At 40.5% G+C, this 24579-nt stretch overlaps 1 protein-coding gene across 4 annotated transcripts in view; it reads right to left on the minus strand.

Annotated features, from left to right (window-relative positions):
- Positions 1–6833, minus strand: part of LOC110679012 (zwei Ig domain protein zig-8-like) — a 957706-nt gene extending 950873 nt beyond the window's left edge. For 2 of the 4 annotated variants that reach the window (XM_021852876.1, XM_021852879.1), the window contains exons 1-2: positions 6741–6833; positions 3773–5665 (exon numbers count right to left, since the gene is read on the minus strand). The gene's annotated coding sequence lies outside the window, so the exon portion shown is untranslated. Of the gene's footprint in view, positions 1–3772; positions 5666–6103; positions 6309–6740 lie in introns of those variants that run through there. The other 2 variants (XM_021852877.1, XM_021852878.1) reach the window with 2 other exon arrangements.
- Between the last annotated feature and the right edge of the window lie 17746 nt (positions 6834–24579).

Consider the following 24579-nt stretch of genomic DNA (forward strand, 5'->3'; position numbering starts at 1 on the left):
TCTTGGGCGGCAACTCAGCACAAGCAATATTGGAATAGTTTGGAGTCGTGTCGTCAAACAAAATTGTATATTACTGAGCCATCTCCAAAGGTGGCGAAGTATTTAACAAATCTGTCAAAGCAGAATTGCAGTCTCTTGGTCAGAGCGTTGACAGGCCACTGCCGACTCAACTATCACATGGCAAATATTCAGCGTGCTGACTTGTGTGTGATAGTTGTGACTCCGATTATGGAACTTCGTATCACCTGATATGTAACTGTCCAGTTTTTGCGCAAATGCGATTCCAATTACTTGGTAAACACTTATTAAGTGAAACTGAATACAGAAGCCTGAATCTTCAGGACATCCTGTTATTCTTAACCCGCTGTGGTAATGAGCTATAGGCTCTCTTTACGCTCATGCGTTTTGCAGCGCCCTTTTTAGGGCGCTGTTCGAACCCATTTGTGGTATGGAGCTACATGCTCTCATTTCGCTTATGCGATCTTCCCTCTTCAAGGGACCCCACTCCTATTTCCTCCCATCTTTCCCTTCCCTTTTCTCTCCCATCGGGTAGATGATGAAATAGGCTCAAATATGGCGATGGCACAAATCTCCCAACTGGTGGGGAACGTGCCTTTGGAGCCGGCCTTCTGATACCTGATACCTTCCCTTGATTCGACGCGCTTCGGAACGTTTGGAGGAACTAACCGACGCAGCACTCCCTGCTGTCGGTCACCTTGAGAGACAGGGCGATCGTGCTTGGAATGAACGGAAACCTTCGATTGTGTGGGACGTGAAGAGAAATATTCGAGCCGGTGACCCTCCGGAGAAAGTCCGCCCAGTCGTCCAACAACTTCTGTCGACACGCTTCCGCAACTCGACCGTCGTCTACACTGACGGTTCAAAGCGTGAAGACACGGTAGGAGCCGCTTTTTATAACAACGGCATCTCCGGAATCTTTAGTCTACCGAAGGAGTGCAGCGTTTTCTCTGCAGAAGCGTATGCGATCAAGAAAGCGGTTTCAATTCCAAACATTCGGAACGAGGTGGTGATCCTAACGGATTCGGCGAGTTGCCTGCAGGCCCTAGAGGCCGGATCTTCAAAGCACCCGTGGATTCAGGAGGTTGAAAACATAGTGCGAAACAAAAACGTTCGGTTTTGTTGGATCCCGGGACATGCTGGCATAACCGGAAATAATGAAGCCGACCGCTTGGCCAACGAAGCTCGACAACAACCGGCTATCGACATCCCTATCCCCGGCGAAGATGTACTGAGAGCGACGAAAGCAGCCATACGGCGCCGATGGGATTGCCAATGGTTTAGAATAAGAGATAACAAGTTGAGAGAAATCAAGCACGATACCAAGAGATGGACAGAACGTGGCAATGCTGCCGACCAACGCGTGCTAACGAGGTTGAGAATCGGCCACACCCGGTTCACACACACTTTTCTTTTGAAAAGGGAATCTCCGCCTACTTGCGAGTGTTGTGGAACCACAATTGATGTGCGGCATCTTATTCTGCACTGCAGGAAGTTTGATCACGAAAGAAGAAGATACGGCATCGATACGCTAAGCTTGAAAGAAGCCCTCGATGACAATCTAGAGAGAACAACGAGGCTGTTGAAGTATCTACACGAAACAAGATTGTACAAGACATAGTGAACATCGAAAATGAATATCGTCATGTAAATTAGATTGAACATCTTTCACCGACACGAATGCACCCTTCTGGTGTAAAGTGTCATTAATATACAAAAAAAAAAAAATATTAAATATTATTAAATATTTATTATTATTATTAAATTTTGATTCTATTTATGAAATGTAAAAAAAAACACTTGGGTCAGAATTCCCATAGAATGAGATACTTTATAGTACTACAACACCAAAAGAGATTTAACTGATCTCATAGTCATAGAACGGCATTTTGTTGTATTATTATTTAACCCGTATAGGCCTGAGTGAAAGCAAAAATCCTAAAGCCCTCACCGCTCAGCGAATGCTAAACGGATTCAAATGATTTTTTGTCAGTATACTGGCCCATATTTCTAGTTTCTAGAAGTGGCCAGAGGAACTCGAGAATATTCCTGTGGCCGGAGTTATTCCGGTGGGTTACTGGGTCAAGTCAGGTAAAAACGGCTATTTTTTGGGACAAGCCAATTAATCTTTATTTATTTGCAATGGTATACATTAAAATTTGCATAAATCATTATGATCTGATATTCAACACCATAAATAAAGAGTTTTGGACCGTTTAGAATTTACCGGATGTGGCCACTTGGACCTAATGCCCGGAAGAACTGGCTATAGATTTGTTGGAAACTAAACCATTTCAATTCTCGAAAAGTAGAGATCAAACATAATAGTTCACTAAAACGCATTTCCATAAGCTTGGCACAAATGTTTACATACAAATACGCCATTTTATTGTAAATTTGAGGTGTTCCGGGACCCGAAAATGGACGTTTTTAGGATCAATCAAATGCAGAAAACATGGTTATCCAAATTAATCGTTTCTCAAAAGGTTCACACAGATGCGTTTTTCTCAAAACTCTTTGATATAGTAGCTATATTATAGCCGATTCCTGGAATTATCTGTGACTTGAAATTTGCTTACCTTCAAGGGCACAAACGCACAGCATCCTTTTCACCTGACCTGACCCAGTGACCCACTGGAATAACTCCGGCCGCAAAAACATTCCCGAGATCCTCTGGCCATTTTTCGTTACTAGATATGTGTACGAGAATGCTGACAAAAAATGATTGAAATCCGTTATTTATTCGCTGAGCGGTGAGAGTTTTTGTTGTTTTTCTTTCACTCAGGCCTATACGGGTTAAGTGGATGCTACTGATCGCCCTTTGCTTCTATCCACAACCCTGTACACGGGTGACGAAAAATCTGGTAGAAAAATTACAAACCGTCAATGGCATTCCCATTTGAAGGGTTTGATTGTGCTCACTATTCGCCCTCAGTTTGTAATCTTCTCACCAGCTTGAAATTATAATTCCCCGGAGTATAAGATGACTTCGATGAAATCGCTGTATTATGCAGTCACGGCCAGAATCATTAGATCAAAAGGTAAAATATCTGATTAAAACCAACTTTGCCATTCTCTTGAAAATTATTAAACCTTCATGTACTTTGTAGTTACAGTGATTAAATATCTAGAATGATCGCCTTCTGAAAAAATATAATTCCAAGCACAGTGAGAAGTATATGCTCCTTCACTTAAGAACAATTATATGGAAACGCATGGTTAGTCATATTTATACTCCGAAGGACGTTTTGAATAGCCGAAGTTAATTCTCAGTAAAAAAAATAGGCAGTAGATCTGCGAGAACATCATTTTAATAACTTCGATCAGAAAAATCGTATGCGAGAGTTTCTAGAATAACTCACAATACAATTAGAACGAGAAGATTTTCCTAAAAGCATAAAAAGTGCAAAGTCTCTTCTTCATAATTCAGACGTTTTCTAAGAACAATTTATTTTTTATGCTTATTTTAGTATGTGAGACAATTGTTTAAGGATTACTAGATACAACTATAGGTATTCCAATTGATAGAAGTAATTTGTCTATTTTCATTTAGATGAGAAAAATAGAATTTGTTAAAAATATAACACTTGAAGATTAAAAAATCGATAGAATAAACGAACTAATAGGTACTTTTAATATATTTAAATGAACTAAAAGTGAATTGAACTTTGAAATGAAATTCTTGTGTTTGGTCCACCTTTACCACCCTTCCCTGTGATTGTACAATAATGAGAAAAAAGTTTAAGGTTCTTACGTTTTTTCGACTCCATCCACCGACTTCGTCCTGGGAAAGCGGCCCGGCTGGCCTTTTCCAGCTTTCCTTTGATCTAGTCGATGCGGACGAAGGCTGCAGTTATTTTCCGTTGCATAGAAATTCAAAACATATACTTGGTTCGTTCACTATTCACCCGGGCACATAAACACTCTTCTTCACTCCCCTCGAAGCAGCGATGCCTTTTTCCAGTCTCAATACAGCTGGATGAAAAGTTAACGACGTCGAATGGCGCACTTGGCTAAAAGCGCAACGCCCTCTCACTGTGGGTGGTGGAATTTTCTTTTTACGTTATTCCGAAAGGTTCTGCAGAGCAATTATTATCTTGCGGAGATTGGGTCACATATGATGGAAAATTTACAACCGTGGTCGAAAGTCTGGTATTCTTTGATGGTTACAGATCCAGAAATAGATGCACTTTTTCAAGCGTTTAATCCTCTTGGTAACTTTCCGTTTTCATTAAGATTTTTGTTTGCCTCAGAGAATTTCTTCACATCTTCGACAAAAAAAATAGCACTAGCACATACACAAACTCTGGATTGTGGCTGGTTTTCACGCTCGGATTTAACTAATTCCGTAGTGTACCACTTAACATTTGGATTTTCTCTTTCTTGGTTTTGATGAGAGGCAAGAGGTGGTACATATACTCCAAGTACTCGTCGTCTCGCCGTGCCTCTTCACTCGAAGGGCCCAAAACTCGATTGAATTCACTGAAAATCCAATTTCACTTCTGCTTTCATACGCACACACGATTCACACAAAGCTGCTCTACACTTTAGCCCCTTGAAAGTGAGGGAATTCCGTTTGGAGCCTAATCCATGGGTGGATTTTCTTCGTGGCAAATGCCGTTCAATTCACTTCTGAGCTGTGTATTTTAAGGTTCTTAGAAGCTTTTAGCTTTCAGTTGTGTTTGGATTTCCCGGAGCACTGTGCACAATCCGTGAAATTATTTTTCTTTCCTTAAGCGGAACAGCAACTCTTGGTTTGGATTGCTATCTTGATGCGAAGTACAACACTTTTTGGAACAGATGGATCTCAAATTGGTTTCGGTTACTCTAGCACACAACACTATTCAAATATTTAAACCAGAAAAGGGCTGAATAGACGTCCCATTCATCAATGACAACAGCAACGACAGATATGATTAGTGGAAACACTCTTACACAAATATTTGCACTGATTTTCCACGTGTCTTTTTATAGCACATCAACTCAAGCGAGCAGACGATAACCCATAGCCTTTCGTCGGCTCTCAAATTTTGCTTCGCAATGCTTCTTCGAGCGGATCGAACCGTTCTCATCACTTCACTGTTACACATTTAGCCATGTTTTGATTTGCTGTTGATTTAGGATTAAAACGTCCAACGGCTGAAATCAACTCACGCAAATTTTCCAATTTGTGTTGGATTGACCCTTTTTCTCCGGAGCGGAGTTGTTGCTACATTCAAATGTGAACTTTTCCCGGGATTGGTTGTTTAAGATGTTCACATTTTGCTTGGCAAATACACTTCTATCGATTCTGGGTGCAAATATCATCGACTGTTGGCTTAGTACTTCGTCGATTTTGGGATAAGCACCGAAGGCTGCGTGTGGCGTTATTTGTTCAGGAGTTCTTCACGAGTACCGTACTTCACTCCGGAGACACGAAGAAGCGAAAATCCAAAGGATGGTTTCTCATACTGTATCTCCGTACGCGCACAAGTGGTTGACGAGCGACAAATTTATTATAATTTATTCGAAGGCATTAGCAGCATAATTGAATCACTTTTCGAGATATCTTCGGTCCGAGTCGGACTCCGGGCACCGTCACTGGTTCTCAATACTGTATGTCGGTTTTCATCTACTTTCACGATTATTATTCATCCCATAAATTATCCTGGAAGGTTGGAGAAAATAGAAAAGCAAAAACACAAAATTCAATTTGCCGTCGTTGTTTTTCCCACGAGAATACGGAATCAGTACGGTCAGTCATGGTAGTGCATAATCTGGGGAAGTCGTTCTTCTGCTCGCTCATACAGGTATATCACTTCCTGCAGATAACCGCAGCACTATTATTGTCGGTTCTCATCCTTTCCATGGCGACAGCAGCCTACAGGCCGAACAGGAAATCCCAATATTCCCCCGAGTTTCCCCACACATATTGCTTATGAAATTGAGCTGAAAAGTTCGGCAAACATTGGGAATGAAAAGCGAGAAAAACACTACACCAGCTTGCTTAATTATTCACCAGCATCGATTTTTCCCACAACTACTTCACGAGCATTCGATTGTGATAACATTGCAAAAAACAACAACCCACTCCTCTTGGCTTGACCTTACGCCTATATGTTTTCCGCAACTCGGAGCACTCGAATCACGTCACACGAGGTCTCATTGAGCGCAAATTATCGGCAATTTTCACGGTACAATAACTCAGGCATACGATTTTTTTTAGCTTTTGTTAAGCCCTCCGCCAGTTACACAGCACCGCTCACATTGACCTGGCTGAAGGATTCCGTTCTTGTGTTGTGCAAACCGTCCTGGAGCATTATGAGATCAAAACATGGGCTCTGAACCTCGCACTCGAGTACTCTCCGAAGTGTGAGCGTGTCAAATTTCCTCGTGTTTTTCACCATATCCCGGCTTGCTTGCAACCACCTTCACGTCCCACCCCACCCAAAAAAAAGAACTGCACTCCAGAGAGTACCCTGCACGATCGGAAATCTACATACGACAACTACACCAACACAACCCCAAAACGTCCTTCAGTCATGTTTGTGTGGTTTCCCATTTGTTTTGCTCACAGCTATCCACGGTTGACATTTGAACTTTTTGCTGAACTGAGGACTCTCGCTCAGACGGATACAATCGATTCAGTACCAAAATGTACACATTCGTGAATCACGTCCAATCAGCAATGCAATCACATCTGTGGATTTAAAAAACACATTTCCCAAAACCACCCACTATACCATCTGATAACGGAGAACACTGCGTCCATTGATCAACGTTAACGCGACGACTGTTGAAAGCAAACTGTTCGAGCCACACCGTCTGTCAGCGGAAAATTGCTTCAAATTTTCCATTTCCATTTTCACGTACTCTTGAAAGAGCTATACTAGCTTTCCAACGCACTTGCGCATTGTCCACCACTCTCTCTCCATCTCCGGACTGCATCCCAGCTGTGAGTTCCAGTTGACTAACCAGAATGCACACGTTGTGCATTCTTAGTGCGCTCTTACTAGGGTACCCTCTAATCATCCCTGTGAGAGGAAGGTAAATTCACTCCCTCATCTGTCATCACCTGGACTAATTTGGAAAGGTGACCAATGTTACAACAACAGAAACAACACCAAACACTGACGTCTTTGGCTCGCCCACGCATGGTTCTTCTTCATAAAATATGATTCTAATCTATTAAGATCACTAGACTCGATGTCAATGTGGGTAAACATGTTAATATAGCTTGAGCAAACAATTAACGTTGGTAGTAAGATACCATACCACTGCCTATCAACAAATTCACCATTAGATGTTAAGTCGCTCATTGGCGTAGCTAGGATTTCTGCATATTTTGTTGTCAGCGGTGTAATATCATTGCAAATATAATGGTTTTATAATGAACATATCAAACCTATAAGAGTATACAAATTTTTCAAAAATTTCTTCGGAAAATCCCTTGAATCATTCGAATTGATACTTCCAAAACAACAATCAAAAATTTTGCCAGCAGTTCCATTGCTATTTCTTTGTACAATGCTTATGAAATAAAATACATCTAACGTGCTTTTCTAAAGGAATTATATTGAAAATTCCTGGAATTGAAACTGTCAATGGCGCGCGGAGAAAGTCAATGCCGTTTCCCATCATATGCAAATACCGTGAAGGTAATTTGAGACAGATAAAACGATGGTAGCTACCAAGTGGAAAGAGCACTTCGAAATGTTACTGAATGGAGGGAACGAGAGAGCATCGGAGAATAGAATAAACATCGACAACGACGGTCCAGCTGTGGAGCCTCTATCACTAGGTATTCGTCGGCGTAAACTAAGCTGGTTTTCGTGAGAGCCGATCAACGTCGGATCAAATGTTTACCCTGCGACAGATCCTCGATAAATTCCGGGAGTACAATTTGCAGACCCATCATCTGTTCATTGATTTCAAGGTGGCGTACGATTCCGTGAAGAGAAACGTGTTGTAGGAAATAATGATGGAACACGGTTTTCCGGCGAAGCTGATTAGACTGATTCGTGCAACGCACACTGTAGCCGTCGCTGAAAAAACGTGATCGAAATTGTTTTGACCTTGAAAACATGATTTTAGTACTATAGTGTCTTCGGGAAAGTTTTTCCATAAAATAATCGCTATTTTATGAAAGTGTCAGTTTGGTGATTAATCCACCTATAAGTGAGAACGAAATTTTATTTTTCGTATTTATGAATTTAAAATAAACTTTATTCGGGAAAGTTGTAGGTAATATTAGAAGAAACAACTTTGCTGAAGACACCGTATGCATGTTTTTTGATTTTCATGTACATTTGTGGATTTTTTTTGTGGAATGCCCCTAAAAATCACTTTTTTCATCATAACTTGGTTGGATGATTTTGTACAATTTTCAATTGTTCTAGTGTTATTTGTTACTTGCAAAAACACATAACTTTCTCCAAAAGAGCATATTTTTATCTCTCATACTTTTCGAGTTATTGAAGGTTTTTATAAAATTTTGCACCTTTTTGACACTAAAAATCATTTGGACGCGCACATTTCCGCAGTCTGAAACATGTTCATTAGGGTGCGGCTTATTTTTGAAAAGTTCTCAAAACCAAAAATTCGTGTGCTCTACTGAATTCAAATCACATTAAAAGAGAAACCTCAAAATTTGAGCCAAAAATATTAACATTTAGAGGTGGCGCAAGCGTCTTGAAGTTGAATTTTCAGGTTATAAAAAATGACCTTCATTAAAGTACACATAACTTTGTTATTTTTCAATCGATTTTAAAACTTTTAGCATCAATACCTTCAAAATTAAATTTGCAAAAACTTTGTTGAACACCAAATTTGTCTAAAATCAAAACAAGTTTTAGTTAAAAGTAATTTATTCCAATTTTTTCCTCATTTTACTAAAAATTTCAACTTTGTTTGACCGTAACTTCATGAATACTCAACCGATTCCAAATCTTTTTATATGCTTTTGAAGCTAATTTAATTGTTTTTAATCTATTCATATATCACATTTCACTAAAAAAATGTATTGACCAAGTTATTCAGCAAAAACTGCACAAAAACATTATTTTTTAACGAAAAATGCCAGTTTTGTCAAATCTTTGGCAGTTAAATATTGTCTCTTAAGCTGAAACTGATTTTTATCATTTGTTAAACCTTTGGGAAAGACTTTGCAACAATTTTTAAATAATTTTGAAACAAAATTATGTTTGCATATGTTAAAAAATATATGCACTATTCAACTCGTAACTAAGGCAAGATGCTTTACATATTTAAGTTTTATAGAAAAAATGCTGTTTTCGGCAAAAAAAAACTTAAATTATCCAAAGAAATTTGATTTTTTCATTGAAAAATCATGTTTTTGGGTAGTTTTTGTTGAATACCTAAGTCAAAAATATTTTTTAGAAAAAAATGTTGTATGTATAGTTTAAAAACAAATAAATTTGCTTCAAAAGTATGTAAAAAGATTTGGAATCGATTGAGTTTTAATGAAGTTATGGTCAAACAAAAATGATTTTTTTAGCAAAATGAGGAAAAATTTGGATATAAGTATTTTTAACTAAGACAAGCTTTGATTTTAGACAAATTTGATGTTCTACAAAATTTTTATAAATTTAATTTGAAAGAAAATGGTGCTAAAAGTTTTGAAATCGGTTGAAAAATAACGAAGTTATGTTTACTTAACTGCAGGTCATTTTTTATAACTTGTTGGCTGCTTGGGCACGTCAGGAGTTAATCATCAATATTAACCTCCTTTTCCCGAGCAGCCTAGATAGCCGCGTAGTGTCGGTAGCGGTTGTTTCAACTGGCTAAGAATTAACACTACGGACTGCCTGTTCCGGTGGTAAAAGTCCACCTCACAGGTGACCCCTAATTTATGGTGTGATGCGTACCGTGCCTAAGAATGAATGGTTAGGGGGGTCTAAATAAAACCTAACCGCAAACGGAGCCTGTGGGGTACCAGGGCGCCCTCCACAGTATTGAGTCCTTCCTGTGCTACCCGGAGCAATGGTGCAGGTGACCTTGTGTTTCTCCGAGATAATCGGCTGCCCTTCTTCAGTCTCTATCCTGAGGCTTAATAAGGGTGGGATTATGAATATGTTGACATTTAATTTAAATTATCACCTATATGGATTCGCATTATGCGTTTTACACAGTGTATTCTGTGCTCTTTCGCCTTTGGCGACTTTAAATAGATACCGATCTGGTTTTTTCGTTGCTGGTCTTTTTCGTACTGAGATTGCAAAAAGCTTAATCCTGCCTAGTTTGGGTAGTGGCTACGGTTAGGTTAGCTCAGATCAATCTTCAGCATAAAAGAACAGCAACGATCAATCTTTGCAGACTCATGCAAAATGGTGCAGCCCAAGTGGCGCTAGTTCAAGAACCCTACTTTCGTAGAGGGAACTTCTATCTAGGTAACCTTGTGGACCCAGTTTTTGCTACTTTTAGCAAACTTGAAATGGCAAACTCGCGCTCCATGCCCCGCGCATGCGTGCTCGTTAATAAAGCAATCGTTGCTACATTCATTTCTGAGTTAACTACCAGAGATGTATGTGCTGTCACAATCGATGTTTCTGTTGGTTACCTCAACAGGAAATACGTCTATTGTTCGGTATATTTACCACATGATGAACCATCCCCAACGGATGACTTCAAACGAGTTGTCGTACACTGCGTAACAAAAGGCCTTCCGCTGATTGTGGGCAGTGATGCCAATGCTCATCACATCATCTGGGGCAGCTCAGATATCAATTTGAGAGGCTCCAGTCTGATGGAATACTTAAGTAGTACAGACCTTGGATTACTTAACATAGGCAATCGCCCAACCTTCATGGTTTCTAATAGAGAAGAAGTGTTAGACATAACGCTCTGCTCGAATAGAATCAGTCACGAGTTGACGAATTGGCATGTATCAGATGAGGAATCATTATCTGATCATCGCTACATCTTCTTTGAACATTCAAATGTAACTGCGCAGACTTTGCGTTTTAGGAATCCCCGGTCAACAAACTGGGAACTCTACATTGAATTGGTTGCGACCAAATTTCATGGATATTCTCCGTCCATTGAAAATCCAAGTGATCTGGATGATGCCGTTGATACTACAACATCCTACATTATGGAAGCTTTTGAAGAAGCATGTCCTCTGCGGTCTGTAAAGACTACAAGAGGGACCCCATGGTGGAATTCCGATCTGACTAGACTCAGGAAACAATGTAGAAGGAGTTGGAACAGACGCCGTTCAGCTGGATCAGAGTCGTTCAAGTCAGCTCGCAAGGCTTACAAGAAGGCTCTTCGTTCTGCTGAACGATCCGGCTGGAAAAACCTTTGTACAAATGTTTCCAGTTTGAGTGAAGTCAGTCGGTTGAACAAAATTCTTGCAAAATCTAAGGATTTCCAAGTGAACGAAATTCGCTTACCTAATGGTGACTTTACTTCTTCCGATGAAGAAGTTTTAGAATGTTTATTCAATACACACTTCCCCGGATGTGTGGACATAGCATCTACGGATGAACCAAATGTCTTTTCATGTAGTTACGAGTCTCTGGCCTCGGCTCGCAGTATCGTAACTACTGAATCGATTCAATGGGCACTTAATAGTTTTGCTCCTTTTAAATCTCCAGGAGCGGATGGGATTTATCCTGTTCTGCTCCAAAAGGGATTTGAGTTTATCAAACATGTTTTGAAAAAGCTACTTGTAAGCAGTTTTGCTACCGGGTACATTCCCAAATCCTGGCGTGATATTACTGTAAAGTTTATCCCAAAAGGAGGACGTGCGTCGTATGAGGAAGCGAAGAGTTTTAGACCAATCAGTCTGACCTCTTTTCTTCTGAAATGTCTGGAACGCATTATCGATCATCACATCCGTGATGTTTATTTGGCAAACATGCCTCTTCATGTGAATCAACATGCTTACCAATCTGGAAAGTCCACTGTGACTCTTTTACACAAAGTTGTATACGATATCGAGAAAGCATTCGCTCAGAAGCAATCCTGCTTGGGTGTTTTCTTGGATATTGAGGGTGCCTTTGATAACGTGTCTTTCGATGCCATATTGGAAGCCGCACGAAACCATGGGCTACCTACAATGATTACCAATTGGATTCATCAAATGCTCAAAAACCGACATCTCTTCTCGACATTGCGTCAAGCAGCGATTCGAAAATTGAGTGTTTGCGGATGCCCCCAAGGGGGAGTCTTATCACCACTTTTGTGGAATCTCGTAGCAGATACGCTATTGAGGCAACTCAATAATTGCGGTTTTCCAACCTATGGATTTGCCGACGACTATCTAGCTCTGATAGTTGGTATGTGCATAAGCACCCTATTCGACCTGATGCAAAGTGCTCTTCAGGTAGTCGAGAGTTGGTGTCGCCAATATGGCCTTTCGGTTAACCCGAATAAAACATCTATTGTTCTTTTTACGGAAAGACGAAACCGCGATGGAATTCGACCTTTACGTCTTTTTGGCACTGAGATTAATGTGACTGATCAAGTAAAGTATGTTGGAGTCATTCTAGATTCCAAACTTTCATGGACACCTCACATTGATTTCAGAGTCAAAAAAGCTTGCATGGCCTTCGGTCAATGCCGGCGAACCTTTGGTAAAACTTGGGGCCTCAAACCCAAATATATCAAATGGATTTACACAACAGTTGTTCGACCAATATTGGCATATGGATGTCTTGTGTGGTGGCAAAAGGGCGAAGTGAGAACAATCCAATCAAAATTGGGCCATCTCCAAAGGATGTGCTTGATGGCGATGTCTGGTGCGTTCTCTACAACTCCCACAGCAGCGCTCGAGGCCCTTTTCGACGTTGCGCCACTACACATATATCTTAAACAAGAAGCACTTTCTTGCTCTTACCGTTTATGGGTACTGGATCTACTGGAGAAAAATCCAGTGAATCGTAGATCTACACACACTTCGTTGTTTCCACTTTTGGTGAATTGGGACAAAATTGTCCTTGCTCCAAGTGATCTCACAATTGCTTGTAACTTTCCTTACAGGACATTTACCACACAATTCCCTTCACGGGAAGAGTGGACGTCTGGCTATTTGGAAAGAAGTATATCAAGCAATATAGTATGTTACACTGATGGCTCCCTTCTTGAAGGTAGAGCTGGTGCAGGAGTATATTCTCGTGAGCTAAGGCTGAATCAGTTTTACTCACTTGGTAGAAACTGCACCGTTTTTCAGGCGGAAATATTTGCTCTTATGTGTGGAGTGCAATCAGCACTCCAACAGCGCGTAATGGGTAAAGTCATATACTTCTGTTCAGATAGTCAGGCTGCTATAAAAGCTCTCGCTTCGGCCAACTCAAGGTCGAAGCTTGTCATCGCATGTCGAACTCAAATTGAGGAACTGAATTCAGTCAACTCTGTAAACCTTGTATGGGTACCTGGCCATTCTTCCATCGCTGGAAATGAATTGGCTGATGAGCTAGCTCGCGATGGAGCATCGCATGACTTCATTGGCCCTGAGCCGGCTATTCCAATTTCGAAGTGCTGGGTGAAGCTTCAGATAAACTCTTGGGCGGCAACTCAGCACAAGCAATATTGGAATAGTTTGGAGTCGTGTCGTCAAACAAAATTGTATATTACTGAGCCATCTCCAAAGGTGGCGAAGTATTTAACAAATCTGTCAAAGCAGAATTGCAGTCTCTTGGTCAGAGCGTTGACAGGCCACTGCCGACTCAACTATCACATGGCAAATATTCAGCGTGCTGACTCATTTGTGTGTGATAGTTGTGACTCCGATTATGGAACTTCGTATCACCTGATATGTAACTGTCCAGTTTTTGCGCAAATGCGATTCCAATTACTTGGTAAACACTTATTAAGTGAAACTGAATTCAGAAGCCTGAATCTTCAGGACATTCTGTTATTCTTAACCCGCTGTGGTAATGAGCTATAGGCTCTCTTTACGCTCATGCGTTTTGCAGTGCCCTTTTTAGGGCGCTGTTCGAACCCATTGTGGTATGGAGCTACATGCTCTCATTTCGCTTATGCGATCTTCCCTCTTCAAGGGACCCCACTCCTATTTCCTCCCATCTTTCCCTTCCCTTTCCTCTCCCATCGGGTAGATGATGAAATAGGCTCAAATATGGCGATGGCACAAATCTCCCAACTGGTGGGGAACGTGCCTTTGGAGCCGGCCTTCTGATACCTGATACCTGATGTAAAAAGATTTGGAATCGATTGAGTTTTAATGAAGTTATGGTCAAACAAAAATGATTTTTTTAGCAAAATGAGGAAAAATTTGGATATAAGTATTTTTAACTAAGACAAGCTTTGATTTTAGACAAATTTGATGTTCTACAAAATTTTTATAAATTTAATTTGAAAGAAAATGGTGCTAAAAGTTTTGAAATCGGTTGAAAAATAACGAAGTTATGTTTACTTAACTGCAGGTCATTTTTTATAACTTGAAAATTCACCTTCAACACGCTTGCGCCACCTCTAAATGTTAATATTTTTGGCTCAGATTTTAAGGTTTCTCTTTTTTTGTGATTTGAATTCAGTAGAGCACACGAATTTTCGGTTTTGAGAACTTTTGAAAAATAAGCCGCACCCTAATGTTCATCCAATGGTTTGAAACTAATACTATGAAATGCAGAGAAAGCCGTTTTTAGCCTGCTTTAGCCTGACAGTCAAAAGAAAGTCTGAAAAAATGTTTACTTACATGCAGATATACTTACTTACTTATTTGGCCTTACATCAATTATCTTGATAAAGCCTCGCCAACAATATTTCGCCAATTCCCTCGGTTCATGGCCGCTTCTCTCCATCCTCGACTGTGACCCACGCTCTCCAGGTCCTGGTGTACCTGATCAATCCACCTAGCTCGCTGCGCCCCACGCCTTCTTGTTCCGACCGGATTCGTGGCGAACACCATCTTTACAGGGTTGTTGTCCGGCATTCTTGCAACATGCCCTGCCCAGCGTATCCTTCCAGCTTTAGCTACCTTCACGCTACTGGGTTCGCCGTAGAGTTGAGCGAGCTCGTGGTTCATCCTTCGCCGCCACACGCCGTTCTCCTGCACGCCGCCGAAGATCGTCCTTAGCACTCGGCGTTCGAAAACCCCAAGAGCTTGCAAGTCCTCCTCGAGCATAGTCCACGCCTCATGCCCATAGAGGACTACCGGTCTTATGAGCGTTTTGTACATCGTGCATTTGGTGCGGGGGTGAATCTTTCTTGACCGCAGTTTCTTCTGGAGCCCATAGTAGGCACGACTTCCGCTGATGATGCGCCTTCGTATTTCCCGACTAACATTGTTGTCAGCCGTCAACAAGGATCCGAGGTAGACGAACTCGTCCACCACCTCGAAGGTATCCGTCTATCGTAACACTGCTTCCTAGGCGGGTCCTGTCGCGCTCAGTTCCGCCAACCAGCATGTACTTTGTTTTCGACGCATTCACCATTAGCCCGACTCTTGTTGCTTCGCGTTTCAGGCGGGTGAACAAATCTGCCACCGTTTCAAATTTTCTCCCAATAATATCCATGTCGTCCGCGAAGCAAACAAATTGTCCGGATCTCGTGAAAATCGTGCCTCGACTGTTAAGTCCGGCTCTCCGCATGACACCTTCAAGCGCAATATTGAACAACATGCACGAAAGTCCGTCGCCCTGTCGTAGTCCCCGCCGAGACTCGAACGAACTGGAGTGTTCGCCCGAGATCTTCACGCAGTTTTGCAGTTTTGTTTTTGGACGGCGTTGCTCTGATCAATCTTGTGAGCTTCCCGGGAAAGCTGTTCTCGTCCATTATTTTCCATAGCTCTATGCGGTCGATACTATCGTATGCCGCCTTGAAATCGATGAACAAATGGTGCGTAGGGACCTGGTACTCACGGCATTTCTGGAGGATTTGCCGCACGGAAAAGATCTGGTCCGTTGTCGAGCGGCTGTCGATGAAACCTGCTTGATAACTTCCCACGAACTCGTTTGCTATAGGTGATAGACGACGGAAGTGAATCTGGGATAGCACTTTATAGGCGGCGTTTAGGATGGTGATTGCACGATAATTTTCACACTCCAGTTTGTCGCCCTTTTTGTAGATAGGGCATATAACGCCTTGCTTCCACTCCTCCGGTAGCTGTTCCGTTTCCCAGATTCTGACTATCAGCCGATGCAGACAAGCGACCAACCTGACCGGGCCCATCTTGATGAGTTCGGCTTCGATACCATCCTTGCCAGCGGCTTTGTTGTTCTTGAGCTGTTGAATGGCATCCTTAACTTCCCCCATCGTGGGAGCTGGTTGATTTCCGCTATCCGCTGTGCTGACGTAGCCATCGCCTTCGCTGTCCTGACCTTCTGTGCCTGTGTTCTCTGCGCCATTCGGGTGTTCATCGTAGTGCTGCTTCCACCTTTCGATCACCTCGCGTCCGTCCGTCAAGATGCTCCCATCCTTATCCCGGCACATCTCAGCTCGCGGCACGAAGCCTTTGCGGGATGTGTTGAGCTTCTGATAGAACTTCCGCGTTTCTTGAGAACGGTACAGCAACTCCATCTCTTGGCATTCCACCTCTTCCAGGCGGCGCTTTTTGTCCCGGAATAGGCGGGTTTGCTGTTTCCGCTTCAGTCTGTATCGTTCCACGTTTTGCCGCGTACCATGCTGCAGCATTGCAGCCCGCGCTGCATTCTTCTCTTCTAAAACCTCTTGGCACTCCTAGTCGAATCAATCGTTTCTTGAGCTCCGTTCCACATATCCGACAACGCTTTCGGCAGCGTCGTTAATGGCTGATTTGACTGTCCTCCAGTAGTCCTCAAGAGGGGCCCTATCGAGCTCGCCCTCATCCGGCAACGCTGCCTCAAGATGCTGCGCGTACGCATTGGCGACATCCGGTTGTTTCAGCCGCTCGAGATTGTACCGGGGCGGGCGTCGGTACCGTACATTGTTGATGACGGATAGTTTTGGGCGCAGTTTCACCATCACCAGGTAGTGGTCGGAGTCAATGTTGGCGCCACGATAGGTTCTGACGTCGGTTATGTCGGAGAAGTGCCGTCCATCGATCATAACGTGGTCGATTTGCGTTTCTGTCTGCTGAGGTGATCTCCAGGTGTACCGATACGGGAGGCTGTTCTGGAAATAGGTGCTACGAATGGCCATGTTCTTGGAGGCGGCAAAATCTATCAGTCGTAGGCCGTTCTCGTTCGTCAGCCGGTGGGCGCTGAATTTTCCAATCGTCGGTCTGAACTCCTCCTCCTGGCCAACCTGAGCATTCAAATCTCCTATGATGATCTTGACGTCGTGGCTTGGGCAGCGGTCGTACTCGCGTTCGAGCTGCGCGTAAAATGCGTGCTTGTCATCATCAGTGCTTCCGGAGTGTGGGCTATGCACGTTGATTATGCTGAAGTTAAAGAATCGGCCTTTGATTCTTAACTTGCACATTCGTTCATTGATCGGCCACCACCCGATCACGCGCCTTTGCATATCACCCATCACTATAAAAGCTGTTCCCAGCTCGCGTGTGTTGCCGCAGCTCTGGTAGATGGTATGATTACCTCTAAACGTTCGCACCAATGCTCCTGTCCAGCACACCTCCTGCAGCGCTACGATGTCGAAACCGCGGGTCTTCAGTACATCGGAGAGTATGCGAGTACTTCCAATGAAGTTGAGAGATTTGCAGTTCCACGTACCGAGTTTCCAATCGCTAGTCCATTTTCGTCGCTGTGGTCTTTGCCGATTGTTCCGGTCCGTATTCTCTCGTTGACGTTCCTGTGCTGATGTGTTTTTACGGCTGGCTCGCAGGGCCTGACACCAACCCCCTAGATTTCCGGAGGACATGCAGATATAATTTACACTTATTCACTACACCCTATATTGGCTTAACTTGAATATCTGGCATCACTGTGTCGAATTTTATGCAATAAAGTCAACAATATAATCAATCAACAAAAGATCGGAATAATCTATTCAGACAAGTTTATCACAGACAAACAGACAACATATCCAACACACTTTTCGTCGTTCACCTTTCCAACGTTAGCTGTTTATTTTTTGCAGAAAAACACTTATTGCTATTTTTTCTGCAGGAAGTCTCAGTCCTTTCTTGAGAATTTTTCGGAGCTCGCAGCAAAAACTAAAATGTATAATATAACTATGAAACATTTATTTTTTCCTTTAAAATTCATATGCAATCCATAAATCAGTAAATATTAATGTTTAAGATTATCATCATTATCTTTAGCTCCGCTATCACTGTTTGTTCGTTATCTTTTTTAACCAAAAGATTTTCCCATCCTGATAAGGAAACACTTTTTTCTCGGAAATGCTCTCATAGATGTAATCACAGGATTTGATGTCGCCAACAAACAGTGTAATAATTCTTAGTCAGTATCAATTCTGGAGATCCTCCCTGCAATTCCTAATATCCTTGTTACATCCTCTTGAGCCTGTTCGGTCAACTGTCCAATAGAGACCAAGAAAGAAATTACCTCACTAGTATTAAAGGGACGAATGACCTTCGGGTTAAAGTCCCTCTCAAACAACAACAACAACAATTACCTCACTTCCTCGTATAAGGATTCAGTGTACAAAGCATTGAGCAAATTTCTCCATAGCATCGATGTTACTGAATCGATTCACATTTGAACTGTCGAATTTATTTATCGATTTAATCGAATCCTTTGCATCTATATATATGAATTGAAATTTATGAAGTTTGGGATGGGATCAAATGAATTAGCAGTCGACACCAACATCTTTCAATAAAATCAGTTTTCATATTCGATACAACAAATTCACTAATTAAAAATTTGGTTTCTCTCCCATCAATTCATTAAGAAACATTTATCGATTTCTACTAAATAAATCGAATCAAAAACTCGAATTAAGAAAATCAATTCATTCGATTCTAGATGCTCCAAACATCGATTCAAAATATCGATTAATCGTAATGACAACTTAAATATTCGAAATATCAATTTAAACTCAGCCAAAGCTAGTACGGATGCTGATATTGGGTGCCACTCATATAAACCAAAAAGCAATTAAACAGTTTGAAATGCATACTTACCGATTTTCTCGCATTAAAACATATTTACACAATTATGAAGAAACAATCCACAATCGCCTTCGTGTACTGCCGTTCTACGCATATTTGGTTCGCAGCTCATAAGGTTTACATAGAAAATGGGACAAGTAGGTGTAGATGAGCAGTGTAAGCAGGTTGTAATTTATTAATGGTCCGTTTTATACATGGGTTCGATCACCACAAATGAACAAATTCAACAAAATTTTATCATAGAAAAATGTATGAACAAATTTTGTTACATGATCTTTAATATGATCATCTTAAGATTTCAGTAATTCCGCTGTTTTATTTTGTATGATGCAGATAAATAACCTTCGCCAATCGTATCATCAATCAAGCGGTTCTGGTGATGGCAAATCACATGACACGATAACTATTACTAATATTCTAAAATATTTCAACAAATGTATATTTTTTCATTCTCCACAAATTATCGACTATTTATTGTAAAATGCATAAATGTTATAATTGTGAATAAAACTAAAATATAGGGATTTCTGATGAACAAACGAAAACTATAACATTTTTTATTGGTTTAGTGGGAAAAATTTCATTATCGGTATTTTACTAGTACTACCGATGAATCTATGACAAAAGGTCGAAAGACGAAAGGTCGAAAGGACAAAAGGTCGAAGAACAAAAAAGAAGGGACAAAAGGTCGAAAATCTTTTTTCAAAGAAGGAAAAATATCTCAACAAGCAAATCATTTTCGACCTTTTGTCCTTTCGACTTTTTGTCTTTCGACCTTTTGTCCTTTCGACGTTTTGTCTTTCGACCTTTTGTTCATGAACCCTACCGATTCTGATCGATGTAGTACCGTTGAATCGGTATTCAGCAAAAGTAGTCGGAGCCGGAATCCCTAATTGACCACCTACTTTATAAATGAAACTAACGTTAGAAAAGTGAACGATGAAAAGAGTGTATGATATTTAGTCTGTTTGTCTGTGGTAAACCTGTCTGAACAGATTATTCCGATCTGTTGTTGATTGATGTCATTGTTGATTTGATTGCATAAAATTCGATATAGTGATGCCAGATATTCAAGTTAAGACAATATAGGGGGTAGTGAATAAGTGTAAATTATATCTGCATGTAAGTAAACATTTTTTCAGACTTTCTTTTGACCGTCAGGCTAAAGCAGGCTAAAAACGGTTTTCTCTGCATTTCATAGTATTAGTTTCAAACCATTGGATGAACATGTTTCAGACTGCGGAAATGTGCGCGTCCAAATGATTTTTAGTGTCAAAAAGGTGCAAAATTTTATATAAAACCTTCAATAACTCGAAAAGTATGAGAGATAAAAATATGCTCTTTTGGAGAAAGTTATGCGTTTTTGCAAGTAACAAATAACACTAGAACAATTGAAAATCGTACAAAATCATCCAACCAAGTTATGATGAAAAAAGTGATTTTTAGGTGATGTTGGTAGTGAGGAGGTGATATTTTCGAAGTAGTTAAAGAATTTGCATACCTTGTAACTCTAGTGACTTGCGATAATGATACCCGCGAGGTAAAAAGGCGTATTGCAGCTGCGAGTCGGGCTTTTTACGGACTTCGTAACTAGCGGAAGTCCCGCAGCTTACAGACGAAGACCAACCTCGCAAGACTCTAATTCTTCCAGTAGCTCTGTACGGCCACGAATACCAAGTCTATAAATAAATGGATATTGTTAAGCGTATAAAACACGGCAGGCTACGGCGGGCTCTGCAAGGGGCTCGCATGTCGGAGGAACGTCAAGTTAAACTAATATACCGTAAATTCGGGTGTAATTGATCAGTAGGGTGAATTTGATCACCGTGTCACACGATTGTATTTCTTGCCAATGGTGTGTCAATATCAATGTAACCTGGGGTAAATGAACGTTGTTTGTCTTAACTATTGTCGAATTATAAGTTGTGAAGGTTTTTACACTAAAGAATGTTCATTTCTATGAAAATAGTGTAAAGTTCCAAAATCATGTTCAGTGTGGTATTGGCAGACATCCCTTAACTTTTAGTAAGAAACAATGATTTGAAACTGGTGTCAGACTGAAAGTTAAAGAGGATGCTTAAAATATATTCCCAAAACAGAATAAATTATCAAAATTTGTACCAATTCGCTCATTTCGCTGAAATAATTAAATTTCTTTTAGATGATAGGAAATTCCATTGGAAATTGTCTACATTTAGGCGTTTTCCACGGTATTCTTCAAAATTAATTATTGATTATCTCCATAAATATTGAATTGTTAAGAATTTAGCAAGCATAATCGGATTCTGGGACCTCAAATTAGTTATGTAGAGATGTTCTCAAAACTAACAGTAGTTGCATTGAAAAGCGATCAATTTCACCCCGAAAACACATTTGTTAGAAAATTTCGGTACATGAGCCAATGAAGTTCACCGTCGTACTTGTTTTACTGCAGTAAGTCGTTTTACATTGACAACATTATAGAAAACACACTTGAAAAACCGCGAAAAATGATCAATTTCACCCGAAATTACGGTACTGCAGAGAACCAGGAAGAGGCCGTCGCCTCCGTGGAAGACCGCGTACCAGATGGTTTTTTGCAGTTGAAGAGGATTTAAGGTTGCTAACGTTCAGGGCGACTGGAAACGATTGGCCCAGGACCGGGTCCAATGGGGAAGGCTTCTTTATTCGGCGTAGATTCAACGTAATAGCTAGGAATTGTTGCCCATCAAGTATCAAGTAAGTATACGAGATCTGTGTAAACTATTCTGATAGACCTTAAATAGATAGCTCGAGAATCGAAAGTCTTTTTGAAGTATCTTGGCTGAATGCCTTTTTTATTTGTTTTATTTATTTATTTATTAATAACAATCTGCATCCGACTTATGTCTTAATGAAGTATATATAAAAAAACTGCATTGGAGTAAACATGAATAAACTAAAACAAGGGACATTGCTAACAATTTTTTAGAGTGAAACTCGTAAGGGAACTATTGATCTTACTTCATTTTCGAAGAACAATGTAGAAAAACTACATAATTTTGCCAAAGAATCTATCATCTTAAATCTAGATTCTCGAGAATAAAACCAGAAACTCCTCCAGGAATTTCGCCAATAAACTACATCAGAATTGTGTGTTATTGTGAATGTAAGCAGAAATTTAGTTTTTGCAAAAGTTTAATATTCACCTTTTTTTCAATACAGGTATTTCATGGATTTAAATTATTTTCTGTTATGTAATTTCATAATTTTTCATACATGTTCTAGTGGAAAGGAATTTGTAGCAAAATTTGTGAAAAAAATGTCGAAGGAACACAGAACAATTAACATAAGAATTTTTTTTATTAAAATGTTCGGACACCCCACTTCGTCCTTCTTCTTCTTCTTTCTGGCGTTACGTCCCAACTGGGACAAAGCCTGCTTCTCAGCTTAGTGTTCTTATGAGCACTTCCACAGTTATTAACTGAGAGCTTTCTATGCCAATTGACCATTTTTGCATGTGTATATTGTGTGGCAGGTACGAAGATACTCTATGCCCTGGGAAGTCGAGAAAATTTCCAACTTGAAAAGATCCTCGACTGGTGGGATTTGAACCCACGACCCTCAGCTTGGTCTTGCTGAATAGCTGCGCGTTTTCCGCTACGGCTATCTGCTATCTCTTTGACAAAAATCTAAGTGTTCTCTCAAAATTTGAACTCGTGTGGATGAGAACTAAGATTGCACAAGCTCTTCAAAGTTTGTATCATCAAATGTGCTCAATTTTGAAAAGAAAAGACAATTTACACCGGCTTCAGCAGCCTACGTGCACAGACTGAACGATCACTAACATTAGGCAACGGACAACACGAAACACCCAGTAGCCCAGCGATGAATTTTTCGTTTGACGAAAAGTTTTCACCGACTGGAGCGGGAATCGAACCCACACCCCGTGGCACAATACGCCTAGACGACTGACGCCGCTAACCGCAAGGCCACGAAGCCCACAACAGCAACAGATTCAACGGATCAAACACTACTCCTCATCCTCCCTGAGGTCTTTTGCTTACACAAACATTTTTTTATTTCTTTGCACCGTAGTTATTGGCCAGACTCCCTTCCCTTTCACGCTAGGTTATCACGTGATATACGGGAGCCGCTTGAAAGAATTAAAAAAAATAATAGGTATCCTTTAAGAATATCTGGTTAGTTACTCTGAGTAATTTATTAGTCAACGCTTGGAAAGTTTTTAAAGTGCTTTTATGAAAATTATCAGCAATGTATGTGCATATTAGCAAGGTATTAAGGTACACCGGGGCAAGGAGAAATAGCACAATTTCATGGTGTTATCCTATATTATCTAACTTCGATGTATAAATTTGCTACTGCACGATCAACTATACAGTTCAAACAAACTTCGAGTGCAAGAAAGTTCACCAAAGTGCATTACCATCAATTCGAAAATGCTGCTCCATCCGTTTCAACTTGCCCCGGTGTATACAAGTTTTTTTTTTTTTGAAATTGTGGAACACTTCCCTCAAAATTTGATAACAAAATTATTAAAAATTATGCCCTACTGAAGATAATTTGGCAGAAATTTAAGAACGTTTAAATGGACTCCTGAAATAATCTCCAACGCAATGAGGATGCGCAAGGTGGGCCACTACAACGTTCCAACTTGCGAATCCTACCCGTTAGTTGGAACGACTGACATCTGGAGAAAATACTATAAACTAGCGCAACAACCTGGAGAGCAAATCGTCACTAAACTCACATTTACATGCACATTTATTCTATATATGGGGACTTCAATATGACGGCGCTCAAACGTCTAAGTCCGTATAACATATACTTTTAACATTCAAATGCTTTTTATTTGGGTTTTGTATCAATTCATCTCATATACCGAAGCCCCAATGATCGAATCCCATATACCGAATTTACTCATATTCCGAACACTCAAGGCCAGCAACGATTTTAGATGCATCTGAAAGGCTTAGATTAGCTCATATTTGTGGAAATTTTAATTTCTTGACAAAGACTAACTATTAGCTGTAATGTGTGCAGATAATAAAGTTTTTTTGTATTGTTTTGACGTAAAGGTATGGAACATCATTTTGATTCAAATGTCGACCTGTTCAAATGAATACTATCGCTTATAAATTTATTTGAGCTAGTGTTACTGATCTCGAACTAGAAAATCATCACTACTCTATTTCAACCAAATAGTCACAAAAAACCGAGTGTACAGAATATGAGTATGTTCGGAATTTGATACAAAACGGTACAATTCCAAAGATATTTAATCTTTTGAAATAGCAAACTCATGAGTTGTCACGATTTTATATTTAATACAACCAATAAAGAAAAAAAAATCGCTAATCATGAACATAAGTAAGCTTCGTAGCCGTGCGGTTAGCGGTGTCAGTCGTTTAGGCGTATTGTGCTACGGAGTGTGGGTTCAATTCCCGCCCCAGTCGGAGAAAACTTTTCGTCAAACGAAAAATTCTTCATTGGTCCACTGGTCGTTCCGTGTGTCTGGCTGAAGACGGTGTGAATTGTCTTTTTATAATCAACAAAAGTCAGAATTTAAAAAGCAGTTTTCTCCTTTTAAAACAACAAATTGA

The sequence above is a fragment of the Aedes aegypti genome, chromosome 3, assembly GCF_002204515.2.
Source record: "Aedes aegypti strain LVP_AGWG chromosome 3, AaegL5.0 Primary Assembly, whole genome shotgun sequence".
Taxonomy (NCBI): domain Eukaryota; kingdom Metazoa; phylum Arthropoda; class Insecta; order Diptera; family Culicidae; genus Aedes; species Aedes aegypti.